The 18,519-nt window shown below is 46.9% G+C and overlaps 1 protein-coding gene and 1 pseudogene across 2 annotated transcripts in view; one reads left to right on the top strand and one right to left on the bottom strand.

The window, feature by feature from the left end:
• The first annotated feature begins 7,487 nt into the window (after positions 1 to 7,487).
• Positions 7,488 to 18,519, top strand: part of LOC115197215 (LHFPL tetraspan subfamily member 6 protein) — a 70,250-nt gene continuing 59,218 nt past the window's right edge. The window contains exons 1-2 of one of the 2 annotated variants that reach the window (XM_029758541.1): positions 7,488 to 7,791; positions 12,964 to 13,054. The gene's annotated coding sequence lies outside the window, so the exon portion shown is untranslated. The remainder of the gene's footprint in view (positions 7,792 to 12,963; positions 13,055 to 18,519) is intronic. The other variant, XM_029758540.1, reaches the window with a different exon arrangement.
• Positions 13,048 to 14,153, bottom strand: LOC115197792 (uncharacterized; annotated as a pseudogene).

Below are 18,519 nucleotides of genomic sequence, written 5' to 3'. Positions count from 1 at the left end.
TCACCGCACAGGTCGACCAGCTTCCTGAGGCAGGCTCCGCTCACCCCTTAACTGAAAGGAAATCGTCGAGGCACTCTAGACGGAGTGAGAGTTCGACCAGTGGATACCCCTTTGGATGTGGACATGGCAGCCGCCATTCACTAGCCCTCAGCGAATCACAGACCGCTGTCCTACAAGAGAGGATGAAACTATTAGCGTTGGAGGAAATTGAGCGTCAGATTGAGGAGGAACGACAGGCTGACGAACGATGTCACCTATTGGATGTGCAAGCCCGTAGAGCTCTACAGGAAAGGGAATTCATTGCCAAGGACCTGGCACAGCAGCGACGGCACCGTCAAGCAAGAAGGGAATTGGAGGAGGCACGGATGGTCTCATCCTTCCTGGAGAGGAACGAACAGGGAGCTGACCTGACCACCCTTCCAGATGGACCTGACCTGTCTGCCTTTCTTTCCCAATCTGCCCCTCTGGTCTAGCATGGCACACAGTCCCCGGAGGCTCCAAGGTCAACAGCCAACACGGAGCACGTGGGACAGACCACTCCGCAAACGCCCTCTATGCCAGTGACAGAAGTTAGCTTTCCTCCATCTGGACAAAGCATCACTCCTTCGCCTTTCCGCCAATTACCAACCACGGCAAATCATTCCTCTCGTCCAGGGCCTGGACCAGGCCAGTCCTCAGACGGCAGGTGGGAGGGCTCTCACCCAATTCCGGCTGCCACCCATGGAGGGTCTGGGACAGTAGGGGACAGGCCCAATGAGGCCACAGTGGGCTCATCAGAAGTCCCGGGTTTATCCTTCACGCAACCAGAAGATGGAGCCAACATTATGAAACTGCTAGTAGCCTCAGCCTATGGAATTCCCAGACCCAAACTGCCATACTTTGAGAGCGGAAAGGAGAGTGAATTTGTCCTTTTGGAAATGGCATTGGAGAGCCTACTGGGTATTCACAGTCATCTGTCAGAACGCTACAAGTACCAAGTACTAATGGATCACTTGCGGTTTCCCAGTGCATATAAGCTGGCCCAATCCTTTATGCACTCCGCAATACCATACACTGCCTCTCTCCAGGCCCTGAAAGCGAGATATGGTGAGCCACGCCAGCTAGTCCAGAATGAACTAAACACCATCCTGAACATGTCTCCAATTAAAATGGGAGACCATGCTGCCTTCCAAGAGTTCTCCCTGGCTGTCCAATCCCTGACCTCGATGCTCCAATCCGTTGAAGGAGAAGACGGGAACGAGCTGAAATGTGGCTCCCACGTGGACAGGCTTCTTAGCAAGCTTCCAGTATCCCTCAGAGACAGTTTCGTTGAACATTGTTTGAACAAAGGCATCCTGAAAGAGGGCTTGAGAAGCACCTATGCTCTCAGAGACCTGGCCACATGGTTGCAGGTGAAAGCGAGGGCAAAGAGCATCGCTCACCAGGCCACAATCTCAGCCATAGTCTACAGGGGAAGGAAGGAGTTTGAACACCAGGAGGGACAGAAAAGGCCAACTCCCACTACTATGTATTTAAATAGTGAAGCTGGGGAGGAACCCAGGAAGAAGACCCCTCTCAAGAGCAAGAACATCAAATTTCAGCCTTACTGCCCATATTGCAATAGTAAGGGGCACTTCCTTGGCTCATGCCCCAGGGTAAAAAAGCTCACTCAACCTCAATTGAAGGCTTGGATCACTTCAGGCGAGCGATGCTACAAGTGTGCCCGTAGCCATAAGGCGGAGACCTGCACATTGAGGAAACCCTGCAATCGCTGTACAGAAATCCATCTCACAGTGTTGCATGATGTAATTCCCCAAGCACAGAAAGAGCAGAGTATGCTCATGGTAGGAGCTGTAAAGGAGCTCTACCTCGACCAGCAGAACCGGTCTCCAAGGGTCATGTTGAAGGTGGTCAAGGTCACTCTGTGGAGTGGAGGGAGAAGCATTGATACATTCGCCGTTCTAGATGATGGGTCTGAACGAACAATCATTCTCCCGGCGGCCACCCGACAGCTTAACCTGGAGGGGATCCCCGAGACCCTTAATCTCAGAACGGTGCGACATGATGTTATCCAAATGAAAGGCTCTGCTGTGACCTTCAGCATTTCTCCTTCAGGAAACAGGGACGTGACCTATACTATCACCAATGCCTTCACGGCGGATGGCCTGAATCTTGCAGAGCACTCCTGCCCGGTAAGTGTTCTACAGAAACAATATCCTCATCTCCGAGGATTGCCTCTTCCTAGCCTGGCCAGAGTAGCTCCACTTATCCTGATTGGGTCAGACCACCCACATCTTGTCACCCCGACTGAGCCTATAAGAGCTGGACCAGAAGGCGGGCCTGTTGCTGTCCATACATCCTTGGGTTGGGCTGTGCAAGGTCCAGCCCATTTACTTCTCTCCACCCAAGCTGTACAGTCACAGCAAGTCCTCTTCACCAGAAGCAATCCAGCTCCATCCCCCTGTCCAGCTACTGACCTCCTTCGGAATGTTGAGATGCTATGGAAGATGGACACCTTCTCCAACCGGAAGCTACAGGATGTCACTCGCTCTAAACAAGACTCCTATGCATTAGACCTCCTGGAGAAGCGCACCACCACCACTGAAATGGATGGCGTTCGGAGGTACGCAACCCCACTGCTACGGGTGCCCAACCATCCTCCTCTGGCAACCACGACGCGGGCTGTACTCCCACTATTGCGTGGAACGGAGCGACGCCTGGTGAAGAATCCTGAGCTTGCTGAAGTTCATAACCGAGAGATTCATAACCTTGTAAAGGCAGGCTATGTCACCAAAGTGACAACTCAAGAAGAGGGAAACGCACTCGGCGAATCCTGGTATCTCCCTCATCATGTTATCCAGCAACACGGTGGGAAGTACAGACTTGTCTTCAACTGTTCATTCCAAGCTGCTGGTCAAAGCCTGAATGACTGTCTACTCCCCGGACCAATTTTAGGTCCTTCCTTGCTCGGTGTCCTTCTCCGGTTCCGGCAGCACTCTACAGCCATCAGTGGAGACATCAAAGCCATGTTTCATCAGATTCGTCTGCTGCCTTCCGACACTACACTGCTCCGGTTCATATGGCGAGATATGGAACGAGACGCAGAGCCCACAATCTATGAATGGCAAGTACTCCCATTTGGCACCACCTGCAGTCCTTGCTGTGCCATATACGCTCTGCAGAGACACGCACGGGAGCACCCAGACAGTGACCCAGAAGTATGGGATTCAGTGGAAAATGCCTTCTATGTGGATAACTGCTTACAGAGCGTCCCATCCACGGCTGAAGCGAAAGCACTCCTTGACAAAGTACGGAATCTCCTGTCCAAAGGGGGATTTGAGGTCCGACAGTGGGCGAGTAACAGAGCGGAGGTTATCCAGCACCTCCCGCCACAAGCCAGGTCTAGTAACAGTGAACTATGGCTATCGCAGTCTGGCGCTCACCCACAAGAGCCCACTCTAGGATTGAGATGGAGCTGCATACCGGATACCCTGGGGTACAAGCACCGCTCCGCCCTGAGTACCGAAACCCCCACTCTGCGCACCATCTATCGGACCCTGGCCAGTCAATACGATCCCCTTGGGTATATTCTGCCATACACAACCCGGGCCAAAGTCTTAGTCCAGGACCTGTGGCAGACCAAGAGGGACTGGGATGAACCGATCCACCCGGCTGACCTAGTGGAACGATGGATCTGTTGGGAAACAGAGTTATCGGAGCTCTCTGAAGTCCAAATGCCAAGATGTTATGTACCACCCTGTGCTGACCAACTGGGATCATGCCTGGAACTGCATGTGTTCTGTGACGCTTCAGAGCGAGCTTATGGGGCGGTTTCCTATCTAAGAGTGGAGGATAAGGCAGGCCACATCCATGTATCCTTCGTCATGGCCAGGTCCAGGGTCGCACCCAAGAAGCAGTTGTCAATGCCTAGGCTGGAACTCAGTGCTGCCCTTTCCGGAGCCCAGTTGGCATCAACCTTGCGAGCCGAGCTCACCTTGCCAATCCAAAGGGTCATTTACTGGAGTGATTCAACTACTGTATTGACCTGGCTCAAGTCGGAGTCCTGCAGGTATAAGGTGTTCGTCGGAACTCGCATTGCGGAAATCCAAGACCTAACAGAAGTCCAAGACTGGAGGTATGTTGACAGCGTAAACAATCCTGCTGATGACGTTACTCGTGGTAAAACACTTAAGGACCTGGCTCAACCCCATCGCTGGAGTTTGGGGCCACCATTCTTGTCCCAACCAGAGAACGAGTGGCCGACAGCCCCCAGGCATGCAGCCCCTCCGCAACCAACTGAAGCTCATGAGTTAAGGAAGTCCACCCAATGCTACAGCATCTCTATGGAACCAACAACAGCTCTCCATGACATGACACAATCCCAAACCCTGCCGGATCTGATCACCACCACAAACCAGACCTCAGATGGGGTGGCTTCCATACCCACCTCCCTCGCGGCAGAGACACTACTCCTCCAGCATGCACAAGCAGTTAGCTTCCCTGAGGAGCTAAAAGCTCTGAAAGCCGGTAGGGAGGTGGCTAAGGACAGCCGTCTTCTCTCTCTGGCCCCAGAATATGATCGAATCCTTGGAGTGATCAGAGTCGGAGGGAGGCTGCGCCAAGCAGAAGTTTTGGATCCCGACGCTATCCACCCAATTATCCTTGACTCCAGACACCCTAGTACCAGGCTCCTCATCAAGAGTTATGATGAGAGGCTTCTCCACCCAGGACCAGAGAGAGTCTATGGGGAGATGAGGCGGAAGTACTGGATACTTGGAGGACGAGGAGCCATTCGTAAGCACCAATACGCCTGTGTGGAATGTCAGAGATGGCGGGCCAGAGCCACGGTGCCCAAAATGGCAGATTTACCTCCTGCTCGCTTGCGCCTCCTCAAACCACCCTTCTGGTCAACAGGAGTGGATTGCTTTGGCCCCTTGACGATCAAGTTAGGTCGTCGAGTGGAAAAGCGCTGGGGCATTCTATTCAAGTGTTTGACCACTAGATGTGTCCACCTGGACCTACTGGAGAGTTTGGATACTGAAGCGTTCCTTATGGCCCTACGCGGTTTATCTCCCGACGGGGGAAACCCTACGAGATCCTGGCTGACAGAGGTACAAACTTCAAGGCAGGAGAAGCCAGGTTGGAGGAAGCCTTCCAAGCCATGGAACCCAGCCTCCAGGATCAGCTGATGGAGCAACAAATCTCATTCAAATTTAACCCTCCAGGAGCTCCTCATTTTGGAGGAACATGGGAGCGAGAGATCAAATCTGTAAAGACGGCCTTACGAGTCGTACTGGGGGACCAAACTGTCACGGAAACTGTCTTGCGGACTGTCCTGATAGAGGTGGAAGGGATACTGAACTCCAAACCCTTGGGATATCTCTCTGCAGACGTCGCTGACCCCGATCCGGTTACACCGAATATGCTCTTGATGGGACGCCGAGATGCATCACTTCCTCAAGCCATGTATGCTGATACCAACCTCGTTGGCAGGCGCCGGTGGCGACACAGCCAGATCTTGGCTGACCATTTCTGGGCCCGATTCATTCGGGATTACCTACCAAGTCTACAGCACAGAGGGAAATGGCGGAGAGAAATGGCCAGCCTGGAAACTGGCCAAGTCGTAATGATGGTGGACCCTCAGCTGCCTCGAGCCTCCTGGCCTGTGGGCCGTATCACTAAGATCATGCCTGGGACCGATGGTCGTGTTAGATCGGTGGAGATCCAGGTAAAGAACCGGACATATATCCGGCCAGTTGCCCGACTAGTTCCTCTCCCTGAGATGACAGAGGACGGGGAGCAATGAGCCTTTTTTGAGGAGTGTGGAAATTAACCAATTTCCGGGGTGGCTGTAGAAAAAGCCCATGGAGTTGGTGGAATAATCCTTTAATTCATTGCCACTTACTCAGCTGGGCCAGGGGCGCTTTAATTAGGTCAGGTGGAAATGTCCGACAGATCTCCACTCCATAAAAGGAGGAAATCACTATCGCCTGATCGCGCTGCTTTCTCTTCCTTCACTCTGTCAAATCCAGAAGTTCTGTGCGTCCATGAATCCACGTAAGTACACCGACTCTGTTAACCTTTCATCTGAACTATCTGTTGCGATCGGGAGTGTGGGCCATCAGTTGTTGTTGGAGTTATTATCGCGGAGCGCGGCTTGGAGCGCACGCTTCAAACATTTTGTGTAATGTGAATGGTCAATGATAGGCCAATTATGTAATTGGTATGGTTAATATGTAATGAAATTCCGTGTACACATGAAGACACTTGAAAGGGTGAAATAAGAAAGTAATTGTTTGTTGAACTGATCGGCTCTGTTATCCAACTAATGGTGTTTATAGATTGAATAACCGATCACTGTTTGTATTATTCTTTCATGATTTATGATAGATAGTTACGAGCCTAAATTACTCACCGATGATTCCTATTGACTTATTAATTAACTGGATTGTTGAATTCCCTAAATGATGTTAACAATGAATGATTGTTATGATTAGATCTTTGTGATGATGGATTTGATTGGATACACGTTATTCTGTTTCCTTTGTTATGCAGCACAGACTACTCAGTAAATATACCACTTTATGGTTAAAGGAATTCCTGCCTCAGTCTCATCCATTTCTCTGTCACCTGACCCGTGACCACCTGTTCACCCTCACTGTCAGTCATCCTACCTGTCCAGCTACCCACACAGATTCCACTAATCTTTCAAAATGTGAATTATTATGTAGATTATAATTAATGGACATTTTATGGGGGTTGATACATTTTTCTCAAGGGAAAATGAAGTCTGAAATTTCTAAGTGAAAATTAAACTTCCGAGGCTTTTTTATACCTCAAACACACTACAAGTTTTAAACAGGCCTACAGAAAAGTTATCCTGCAACGGGGTGGTCAAATTAAGATCCTACATCTGTAGCAGAGTATTTACCCAAGCAGCATGTTTTAAAAAAACCTTATTTCGTGGTTAGATTACAGAACCAGTTTGCAGCCAGGCAGAGAGTTTGCGCTCTTTAAAAAAATAATGTGTTTAAACCATAGATTACAAACAGGGGCGCTGTATTGAAGCCACCGTGCAGCCATTTTGATACTCCTCCTCCGCAGTAAAAACAGATTTTGGAAGCTATAGAAATGCATTTATTAATGTCTACATTCGTTTTGCCAAGTATATTCTTTTACAGACACCTTAATGCACACTTTTAATTTATATTATGTGAACTAAACAGGAACATGTTAAATACATAAAAATATAAAAACATATTCCTTAAAGTATTTATTTTTAGAGAGTACTAATGTTACTGTCCCAACTACAACATACCTAAATACGTTTTTGTCCTTGAACGTTTTTATTAAAATACTTTAGAATTCCTTTCATTCCTATAGAGGACTGCTCTTTCTGGGGAGTACCAATATGGCGGCCGGTGGCTTGAAAGCCTCTCATTGGCCATTATATAATAAAAAATTCAGGGTTTATAAACATCACCTGAACCAACCCACTGGGCGGAGATTCGCCAGATTGAAGGTTCCTCTTTCCCCTACTCCTTCTGCTCACAGAATATTTTTTATCAAGCCTTCGTCATTCCGAATCCAAGGAATGTTACTCTGTTTGTTGCGTTGCGATAAAGGTGTTTTCCGTTAAAGGTCTCTATCCTAACTCCAGACCTAACTTCAGTTGTCTAACTGAGGGAGTTTGTCATGGATATTTTTTGCGATAAAGGAGAGCTTTATTTTTGCTCGGCTCTTTATCAACTCCATTGAACTTTTACACCCAGCTATCATCTGCCGTTTGGGATAACGTTGAGGAATTTAAACGTAAGATTTCAAAAAAATGTTTTTACCTTGCATTACTTGAACAGAATGCCCAACACAATGTCTGTTAGCCTCGGAAAATAAGCGCCTATGCATGAGGGGTACTGATTTTCATATTTATCAACTTCTGATAAGGAAACACTGCAGACTTGTCAGGCCATTACATAAAAATAATATCCGACACGATTGCCTTGGTTTATTATTAGTAAGGCTTAGCACGTCAAAATTGTATAGCCCATATGCAGTATTATAATTATTACTTGTGTTAATTACATGAATGTGTTAATTACATCTCATAAAATTCATCACCCTTTGAAATGAAGGGCACATTGACTTTGTCAAGATTTGCTACTTGCATTATTAAATGGCACTATATTGTGCCTTCAGAAAGTATTCACACCCCATGACTTTTAATTCATTTTGTAGTGTTACAAAGTGGGGTTGAAATAGATTTAATTGTATAGAAAAATGTATATACACAAAATACTCTAATGTCAAAAGTGGAAGATAAAAGTAAAAGTTAAACACTTAAAAAATGAACTTAAACTTAAACACGAATATTTGACCAGCAAACAGCGAGTATGCTGCTCTTGGCTCATCCTCAGGTAAGGTCCCCTCTTCATTATGTGTTTTGGCGCTTCTCACTACACTGTCCGAAGCGATCGGGTCGATCAGGCCTGATCTGATCCAGGTTGGTTTAACCACTGCTCCTCCCTCTTCAGCCACATCCATTGTGATGTCCTCTCTGCCTCCTGCCCAGCTGTGCAACATATCTTATTCCTCTGGGCTCCCTTTACTCCGAAGATACTTAGTGCCTTGCACAGAGACTGGCCTGGGAAGCCTCTTGCCTCAACTTCCACGGGTAAACACTTGTCTGTACATTCGTCCAGTGGCTGGTACTTCAACAGCTTCCTCTCGTAGACTTCCTCAATCCTCTCGTCCCATGGATCTGTCAGCTCGGGCATGATGATGTTCTTTGTGCTCCTCAACCAGATCAGCAGGTCAGGTCTGAGTGATGTGTTGATGATATTCTGCTGGAAGATTAGGCTTCTGACATTCTTCCGAGGTCAGCTCGTAGCTCCCAGTCCGCAACTTTCATGGGGTGCCAGCTGATTTTTCCTCACTGCTGACAGAATGGATGAAGCCTGGTCCTTTCTGTTTTGGCCTGTTCCTTTTGGCTGTGTCCTCCAGCTGGGATGTTATTGCTGTCAGGACCTTGTCGTGTCTCCACCTGTACCTTCCTTCAGTGCTTTCCTGCAGGATTATAGTATGTGCTCGAGGTTGGCTGGTCTTCCACACAAAGCACAGTTTGGGTCTTGTTTTAGTTCCCACACAACAAGGTTTGTCAGGCTTGGTAGAACATCGTACATGCTGTGGAAAACAAACTTTATTCTGCTTGTCCTATTGTTCAGATGTCAGCCCATATTATTTTCCTCTCTCTGGCTCCTTCTCCGCATGTCAACTTGCCCTGCTGCCTCAGCCCAACTGCTCTGGTTTGCCCTCCCTCCACCATGTACCTTATCTCTGTCAGCATGAGGTCCCTTCTCTTCCATGTACTTTCTCTATTCCAGGACACCCGTTTCACACAGCCAATACCCAGGCATCCTGAGGCCACGGCTCTGACAATGTCTTTGTGGTGTAGTCTTGCTTCCAACTCTTTCACTGCTAATGTTGCTGACTACTTCCTCCCAGTGCGGCCCTCAATCCCAGCTTTCCTTACTTTCTCGCACTAGCGGTTCTGGGGGGGGGGGGCAGTGCCCCTGTGACAACAATTTTGGACCCCCTTGTGGCCCCCATAAATGTGGAGTATGAAAAAAAAAATCGACCATAACTAATTTTTGCTATCGTTCTTTTTTTACATCCGTTATTAGACAGTGGCAACGATGATGATTATGAACATGGTCTTTTGCCTGCTAATGCCTGCAATGCAGTGAAGAAAATGATATGACAACAATAACGTCTAATGTAACTGGCCCCTCTAACAGTACAACTGGCCCCAGCTTGGGCCCCCCCAGTTGAAATGGTCTAGAACCGCCACTGCTTTCTCGTCCTTGCATTCCCGTAGCATTAGGACCTGCCTTGCTTTGGTCACCTGGAATTCCACAGGCAGGCCTCGGAATGGCAGCTGTAGTTTTTTACCCCTGCTGTAAAGGCTTGTTACTGAAACTCTGGGGTACGCCAAGCCTTCTTCTCAGGTAACCACTGATGTTCCTTTCCATTGATTCCACCGTTGTCATTGGGATTTCGTACACCAGGAGGGGCAAGAGTAGTTTGGACAGAACTCCAAGCTGGTAGCACCAGGCTTTGCACTTTCCTGGCAGACCACTTTTTCCACCCTCTGCATCCAATCATTCACCTGGTCAGATGGCCTTTTAACACTTTCTGTGTCAGAGTTGTCAAAGCACTTCCCTAGGCTCATGACTAGTTTTTCTGTCAGCGTTGGAATTCGCTGCCATTCCACCTTGAACCGGTGCTGTCGTCCACTTTGCCTTTTTTCAGTACCAGGCTTTGTGATTTGCTTGGTTTAAAGGTCATCCTAGCCCACGTGATGAGTTTCTCCTGATCTTCAAGCATCCATCTTGTTTCTATTGCTGACCAAGTTGTAATGGTCATGTCATCCATGATGGCCTGCGCCGGTGGATTCCGTACCTTGGACTTCATGGTGGGTCCTCTGCTTGGTCTTTCAGCTGACTTAACAAGGAAATGGATTGCTGCAGCAAAAATTATGGCAGATATTGTACACCCGGTGACAATCCCCACCTCCAACCGCTGCAAATTGGGGGTGTAGTCCTCGACAGTGAGTCTCATGAACTTGTCAAAGTAGTCCTGTAGGAGCACTTCTAAGGCACGGGGTATTTTTGCGTTGTTATAGTTACCTATTTCAAATCAAATTGTATTAGTCACTTGTGCCGAATACAACAGGTGTAGACCTTATAGTGAAATGCTTACTTACAAGCCCCTAACCAACAATGAAGTTAAAAAAATATGAATAAGAAATAAAAGTAACAAGTACTTCGAGAGCAGCAGTAAAATAATAATAGTGAGACTATATACAGGGGGTACCGGTACAGAGTCAATGGGCAGGGGCACAGATTAGTCAAGGAATTGAGGTAATATGTGCATGTAGGTAGAGTAATTAAAGTGACTATGCATAGATAATAACAGAGTAGCAGCGGTGTAAAAGAGGGTAGTCTGGGTAGCCATTTGATTATATGTTCAGGAGTCATATGGCTTGGGGGTAGAAGCTGTTTAGAAGCCACTATATGTAGTTCAAGAAATAGAATTAATAAAATATTTATTAAATAAACTATAGTAAAAAATAAAAAAGTAACACAAATGTACTTAACAATAATGAGGCTATATACAGGGTGTATCAGTAGTGAGCCAATGTGCAGGAGTACAGGTTAGTCAAGGTCATTTGTAAAGTGAGGGGGGGGTCAATGTAAATAATCTGGGTGGCCATTTGATTAGTTTAGTTGTTCAGCAGTCTTATTGCTTGGGGGTAGAAGCTGTTGTTCCTAGACTTGGTGCTTCGGTACCGCTTGCCGTGCGGTAGCAGAGAGAACAGTCTATGACTAGGGTGGCTGGAGTCTTTTACAATTTTTAAGGCCTTCCTCTGACACCGCCTGGTATATAGGTCCTGGATGGCAGGAAGCTTTGCCCCAGTGATGTACTGGGCTGTACGCACTACACTCTGTAGTGTAGTTGCCATACCAGGCATTGATGCAACCAGTCAGGATGCTCTCGATGGTACAGCTGTATAACTTTTTGAGGATCTGAGGACCCATGCCAAATCTTATCAGTCTCCTGAGGGGGAATAGGTTTTGTTGTGCCCTCTTCACGACTGTCTTGGTGTGCTTGGACAATGTTAGTTTGTTGGTGATGTGGACACCAAGGAAATTGAAGCTCTCAACCTGCTCCACTACAGCCCTGTCGATGAGAATGGGGGCGTGCTCGGTCCTCCTTCTCCTGTAGTCCACAATCATCTCCTTTGTCTTTATCACGTTGAGGGAGAGGTTGTTGTCCTGGCATCACACAGCAAGGTCTCTGACCTGGGATCCTTTAATCATTACCTTTAAACATATAATTCCCTTATCAGCTTCCCTTTGTAGTCTGTAATGATTTACAAGCCCTGCTTCATCCGGCGAGCATCGGAGCCAGTGTAGTACGATTCGATCTTAGTCCTGTATTGATGCTTTGCCTATTTGATGGTTGGTCGGAGGGCGTATCGGGATTTCTTATAAGCTTCCAGGTTAGAGTCCCGCTCCTTGAAAGCAGCTCTAGCCTTTAGCTCAGTGCGGATGTTGCCTGTAATCCATGGCTTCTGGTTAGGGTATGTACATACAGTCACTGTGGGGACGACATCATCGATGCACTTATTGATGAAGCCAATGACTGATGTGTTATACTCCTCAATGCCATAGGAAGAATCCCAGAACATATTTCAGTCTGTGCTAGCAAAACAGTCCTGTAGCTTAGCATCTGCTTCATCTGAGCACTGTTTTATTGACCAAGTCACTGGTGCTTCCTGCTTTAATTTTGCTTGTAAGCAGGAATCAGGAGGATATAATTATGGAGGGCAAGGGAGAGCTTTGTCTCTGTGTGTGGAGTAAAGGTGGTCAAGAGTTTTTTTTTATTTTTTTATTTTTTTATTAATTTTTTCCTCTAGTTGCACATTAACATGCTGATAGAAATTTGATAACTGATTTATTTTCCCTGCATTAATGTCCCCGGCCACTAGGAGCACCGCCTTTGGATGTGCGTTTTCCTGTTTGCTTATGGCGGAATACAGCTCATTGAGTGCGGTCTTAGTGCCAGCATCGGTCTGTGGTGGTATGTAGACAGCTTTGATAAATACAGATGATAAACTCTCTAGGTGATAGTGTGGTCCACAGCTTATAATGAGATATTCTACCTCAGTCAAGCAAAACCTAGAGACTTCCTTAGATATCGTGCACCAGCTGTTGTTTACAAATATAGAAAGTCTGGCCCCCTTGTCTTACTAGACTCCGCTGTTCTATCCTGCTGATACAGCGTATAACCGCCAGCTGTATGTTGATAATGTCATCGTTCAGCCACGTGAAGCATAAGATATTACATTTTTTTAATGTCCCGTTGGTAGTTTAATCTTCCTTCGTCCTCTTTTTCTCCATCTTCTCTTCACGCAAATGACAGGGATTTGCACCTGTTCATGGGAAAGCAGTATGTCCTTCACATCAGGCTCGTTGGACTCATTAAAGGGAAAAAAAGCTTCTGCCAGTTCCTGGTGAGTAATTGCTGTTCTGATGTCCAGAAGTTATTTTCGGTCATAAGAGACGGTAGCAGCAACATTATGTACAAAATAAGTAACAAAAAATAAGTTACAAACAATGCCATATGTGTTGGTACAGATGGCAATGTAGTGGATAGCAGCCATCTTACGGGCTCCTGACCAGTTCTGTCACTGCATTGTTAGTCTACACCTCTTGTTTATGAAAAGTGACAAATAAAATGTGATTTAATTTGAAAGATCAAGCCACAGGACAGCTACTTGTAGGCTTCCTTTGTTCTCTATTGCCTCTGTGATGATCCGTGTTAGTGTTCCTGTGTGTTCTAGGCACCCTTATATTCTTAGGATTCCTCCCTTCTGCACTGATGTATCCCGGTACTTGTTGTCCAGCATGAAGTTTGTCATTCTTCTTCCTACGATGGCAAAGAAAATATTTCCCTCCACATTCAAAAGAGAGAAGCTGTGAGATTTGTGTGGATTCCTCCTTTGGGATGAAGCATCCCTCTGCTGACTTCAAGCCCTCCGGCATTCTTTCTTTCTTCCACACAACCCTCAACAGCTTACAGAGTCTTGTTGTTAGTCTTGGGCAGTTCTTATATACTTGGTTTGGGATCCCTCCTAGTCCTGGTCCTTGTGCTGACCCTGCCCGTGCCTTCCTGATGATGTCTTTCACTTCTATCAGCCTAGATTCCATCATGTCAAATTCCACCTGGTGTTCGGGAGGGTTAAGGAGTTGTATTCTTCCAAATCCTGTTCTTGGAGTGGGTCGCTGTGTGTTTTCTTCAGGTGGTCTTCCACTCCACCTCCTCCTTGAGGCATTGCAGTCTTCTACACTTCTTGTCCCCTAGTAGTTTGTTTGTAAACTTGTAGGGGTTACATTTCTGCCCTTTTCTGAGCTCTCTCCCTTGTGTACCTGCAGTAGTTTTCTGCACACCTCAGGCTACATAGTTGCTGTCATAGTGTGTCTTGTAGTCCTTGTAGCTCTGCTCTCTTCTTCCTCTGCTGCTGTTTACCTTTCCTTTAGTCTCCTCAGGTCTTCTATTATTGCTGCTATCTCCCTCTCTTTCCTGTTTGGTTGTTTCGCTGTGCATGTCATTTTGTGGCATGGGTCCCAAATCTACCTTGCCCAATGTTGCACATCAAATCAAATCAAATTTATTTATATAGCCCTTCGTACATCAGCTGAAATCTCAAAGTGCTGTACAGAAACCCAGCCTAAAACCCCAAACAGCAAGCAATGCATGTGAAAGAAGCACGGTGGCTGGGAAAAACTCCCTAGGAAAAACTCCTGAGAAAGGCCAAAAACCTAGGAAGAAACCTAGAGAGGAACCAGGCTATGAGGGGTGGCCAGTCCTCTTCTGGCTGTGCCGGGTGGATATTATAACAGAACATGGTCAAGATGTTAAAATGTTCGTAAATGACCAGCATGGTCAAATAATAATAATCATAGTAATTGTCGAGGGTGCAACAAGCACGTCCGGTGAACAGGTCAGGGTTCCGTAGCCGCAGGCAGAACAGTTGAAACTGGAGCAGCAGCATGGCCAGGTGGACTGGGGACAGCAAGGAGTCATCATGCCAGGTAGTCCTAGGGCTCAGGTCCTCCAAGAGAAAGAAAGAAAGAAAGAAAGAAAGAGAGAATTAGAGAGAGCATATTTACATTCACACAGGACACCGGATAAGACAAGAGAATACTCCAGATGTAACAGACTGACCCTAGCCCCCCGACACATAAACTACTGCAGCATAAATACTGGAGGCTGAGACAGGAGGGATCAGAAGACACTGATCCATAGCAAGGGCTTCCAACTTGCTTTCTCCGCTCCCAGAAAGTGTTGTCTCAAGCACCATGTCTGTGTCACTGTCAAACTGTGTCCAGCTGTTCTTGTTTACTCTCTTGGGCCACTGTATCCTCTTTTTTTTAATTTCCTGCTGTTGAATGCTTTCTGATCGGCCTCTGTTCACTGGCCCTCTCTGTGCTGTCTGTGATTCCTTCAACCGGCTCTAACTCTGTGGTTTGTGTCCTGGTTTGGTTCCTTCTCCGTCTCACCAAGGTCTTGCCTTGTGCATGTCGCCTGTTGTTGGGTTGCTAAACAGCCCATTTTGGTACGGTGGATTTTCAGCCCTGTCTCGTTCTTAAGCACTTTTCCACAACTGCATGTTCTAGAGTCCATGTCCTCTCTCGTTGTCTTTTTTTCAGGAAAGGTCGTCATCTGTGTCTGGCCAGTGAGCCGTTCATCCTTCCCTCATTGGGTGAAAAGGATAAATATCAGGGTATATCTTTATCTAGATATTTCCGGATATCTGATATTTTATCTCCCTCACTAACTTTAAGCACCAGCTGTCAGAGCAGCTCACAGATCACTGCACCTGTACATAGCCCATCTGAAAATAGCCCATCCAACTACACTGCTCAAAAAAATGAAGGGAACACTTAAACAACACAATGTAACTCCAAGTCAATCACACTTCTGTGAAATCAAACTGTCCACTTAGGAAGCAACACTGATTGACAATACATTTCACATGCTGTTGTGCAAATGGAATAGACAACAGGTGGAAATTATAGGCAATTAGCAAGACACCCCCAATAAGGGAGTGGTTCTGCAGGTTGTGACCACAGACCACTTCTCAGTTCCTATGCTTCCTGGCTGTTTTGGTCACTTTTGAATGCTGGAGGTGCTTTCACTCTAGTGGTAGCATGAGATGGAGTCAACAACCCACACAAGTGGCTCAGGTAGTGCAGCTCATCCAGGATGGCACATCAATGCGAGCTGTGGCAAGAAGGTTTGCTGTGTCTGTCAGCGTAGTGTCCAGAGCATGGAGGCGCTACCAGGAGACGGGCCAGTACATCAGGGAACGTGGAGTAGGCCGTAGGAGGGCAACAACCCAGCAGCAGGACCGCTACCTCCACCTTTGTGCAAGGAGGAGCAGGAGGAGCACTGCCAGAGCCCTGCAAAATGACCTCCAGCAGGCCACAAATGTGCATGTGTCTGCTCAAACGGTCAGAAACAGACTCCATGAGGGTGGTATGAGGGCCCGACGTCCACAGGTGGGGGTTGTCCTTACAGCCCAACACCGTGCAGGACGTTTGGCATTTGCCAGAGAACACCAAGATTGGCAAATTCGCCACTGGCGCCCTGTGCTTTTCACAGATGAAAGCAGGTTCACACTGAGCACATCTGACAGACGTGACAGAGTCTGTAGACGCCGTGGCGAACGTTCTGCTGCCTGCAACATCCTCCAGCATGACCGGTTTGGTGTGGGGTGGCATTTCTTTGGGGGGCCGCACAGCCCTCCATGTGCTCGCCAGAGGTAGCCTGACTGCCATTAGGTACCGAGATGAGATCCTCAGACCCCTTGTGAGACCATATGCTGGTGCAGTTGGCCCTGGGTTCCTCCTAATGCAAGACAATGCTAGACCTCATGTGGCTGGAGTGTGTCAGCAGTTCCTGCAAGAGGAAGGCATTGATGCTATGGACTGGCCCGCCCATTCCCCAGACCTGAATCCAATTGAGCACATCTGGGACATCATGTCTCGCTCCATCCACCAACGCCACGTTGCACCACAGACTGTCCAGGAGTTGGCGGATGCTTTAGTCCAGGTCTGGGAGGAGATCCCTCAGGAGACCATCCGCCACCTCATCAGGAGCATGCCCAGGCGTTGTAGGGAGGTCATACAGGCACGTGTAGGCCACACACACTACTGAGCCTCATTTTGACTTGTTTTAAGGACATTACATCAAAGTTGGATCAGCCTGTACTGTGGTTTTCCACTTTAATTTTGAGTGTGACTCAAATCCGGACCTCCATGGGTTGATAAATTGGATTTCCATTGATTATTTTTGTGTGATTTTTGTTGTCAGCACATTCAACTATGTAAAGAAAAAAGTATTTAATAAGATTATTTCATTCATTCAGATCTAGGATGTGTTATTTTAGTGTTCCCTTTATTTTTTTGAGCAGTGTACCTCATCCCCATACTGTTATTTTTAGTTTTATCCTTTGCACCACAGTATGTCTACTTGCACATTCATCTTCTGCACATCTATCACTCCAGTGTTTAATTGCCATATTTTAATTATTTCGCCACTATGGCCTATTTATTGCCTTACCTCCCTTTATCCTACCTCATTTGCACACACTGTATATAGAGTTTTTCTATTGTATTATTGACTGTATGTTTCTTTATTCCATGTGTAACTCTGTGTCGTTGTTTGTGACGCACTGCTTTGCTTTATCTTGGCCAGGTTGCAGTTGTAAATGAGAACTTGTTCTCAACTAGCCAACCTGGTTAAATAAAGGTGAAATAAACTTTTTTTAAATAAATTAGATATAAGAAGTAGACATGCTCCATATATGCATGTCCTTGATTTCATATATTTTCAAAATCTCCCTGCTACCGTATGAGTCCAGGGAGATATCTAAGGTGAGATACATTGTCCAATGTAAGTAAGTTGAACTCAATCTTCCTTTCTTTTACCGCCATTAGTTTCAAGTTCACCACCTACTCCAGCTTCTGCCATCTTTCCGAGTTGCCTGTCCAGAACTGAACATTTACGAATTCAACAGTCATGTCTCTGTCACTAACAAATGCAGTCATGGGTGGTAACACTACAGTTATATCGAAAAGGCAATGCAAATCAAATCAAGTTTTATTGGTCGCATACACATATTTAGCAGATGATATTGTGGGTGTAGCAAATTGCTTGTGTTCCTAGCTCCAGCAGTGCAGTAATACCTAACAATTGACAACAATACACACAGATGTAAAGGATGGAATTAAGAAATATGTAAATATTAGGACGAGCAATGTTGGTTTCCGGAGTGTGTGTGTATGTATGGGATGTATGTATGGGATGTATAGACATTATGGACAGTATGCGAATAGAATATTTAGTATATCTGTAGAATATGTATGATAGAAGAGTATGAAATTAGTAAAAGACTATGTAAACATTAAAGTGACCAGTGATTCCATGTCTATGTACGTAGGGCATCAGCCTCTAAGGTGCTGGGTTGAGTAGCTGGGTGGTAGCCAGCTAGGGACAGTGACTAAGTTCAGGGCAGGGTACTGGGTGGAGGCCGGCTAGCGATGGCTATTTCACAGTCTGATGGCCTTCAGATTAAAGCTGTTTTTCAGTCTCTCGGTCCCAGCTTTGATGCACCTGTACTGACCTCGCCTTCTGGCTCCTAGGGTCCCAGATGGGTAAACAGGCTGTGGCTCGGGTGGTTGATGTGCTGTAGGTGTCCTGTAGGGCAGGCAGTGTGCCCCCAGTGATGCGTTGGGCAGACCGCACCACCCTCTGGAGAGCCCTGCGGTTGCGGGCGGTGCAGTTGCCGTACCAGGCGGTGATACAGCCTGACAGGATGCGCTTAATGGTGCATCTGTACGAGTTTGTGAGGGTCTTAGGGGCCAAGCCAAATGTATTCAGCCTCATTAGGTTGAAAAGGCGCTGTTGCAC

The sequence above is a fragment of the Salmo trutta genome, chromosome 7 (genome assembly GCF_901001165.1).
Source record: "Salmo trutta chromosome 7, fSalTru1.1, whole genome shotgun sequence".
Taxonomy (NCBI): domain Eukaryota; kingdom Metazoa; phylum Chordata; class Actinopteri; order Salmoniformes; family Salmonidae; genus Salmo; species Salmo trutta.
Note: the sequence above shows the minus strand (reverse complement) of the source record. Positions and strands in the feature narration are given on the sequence as shown.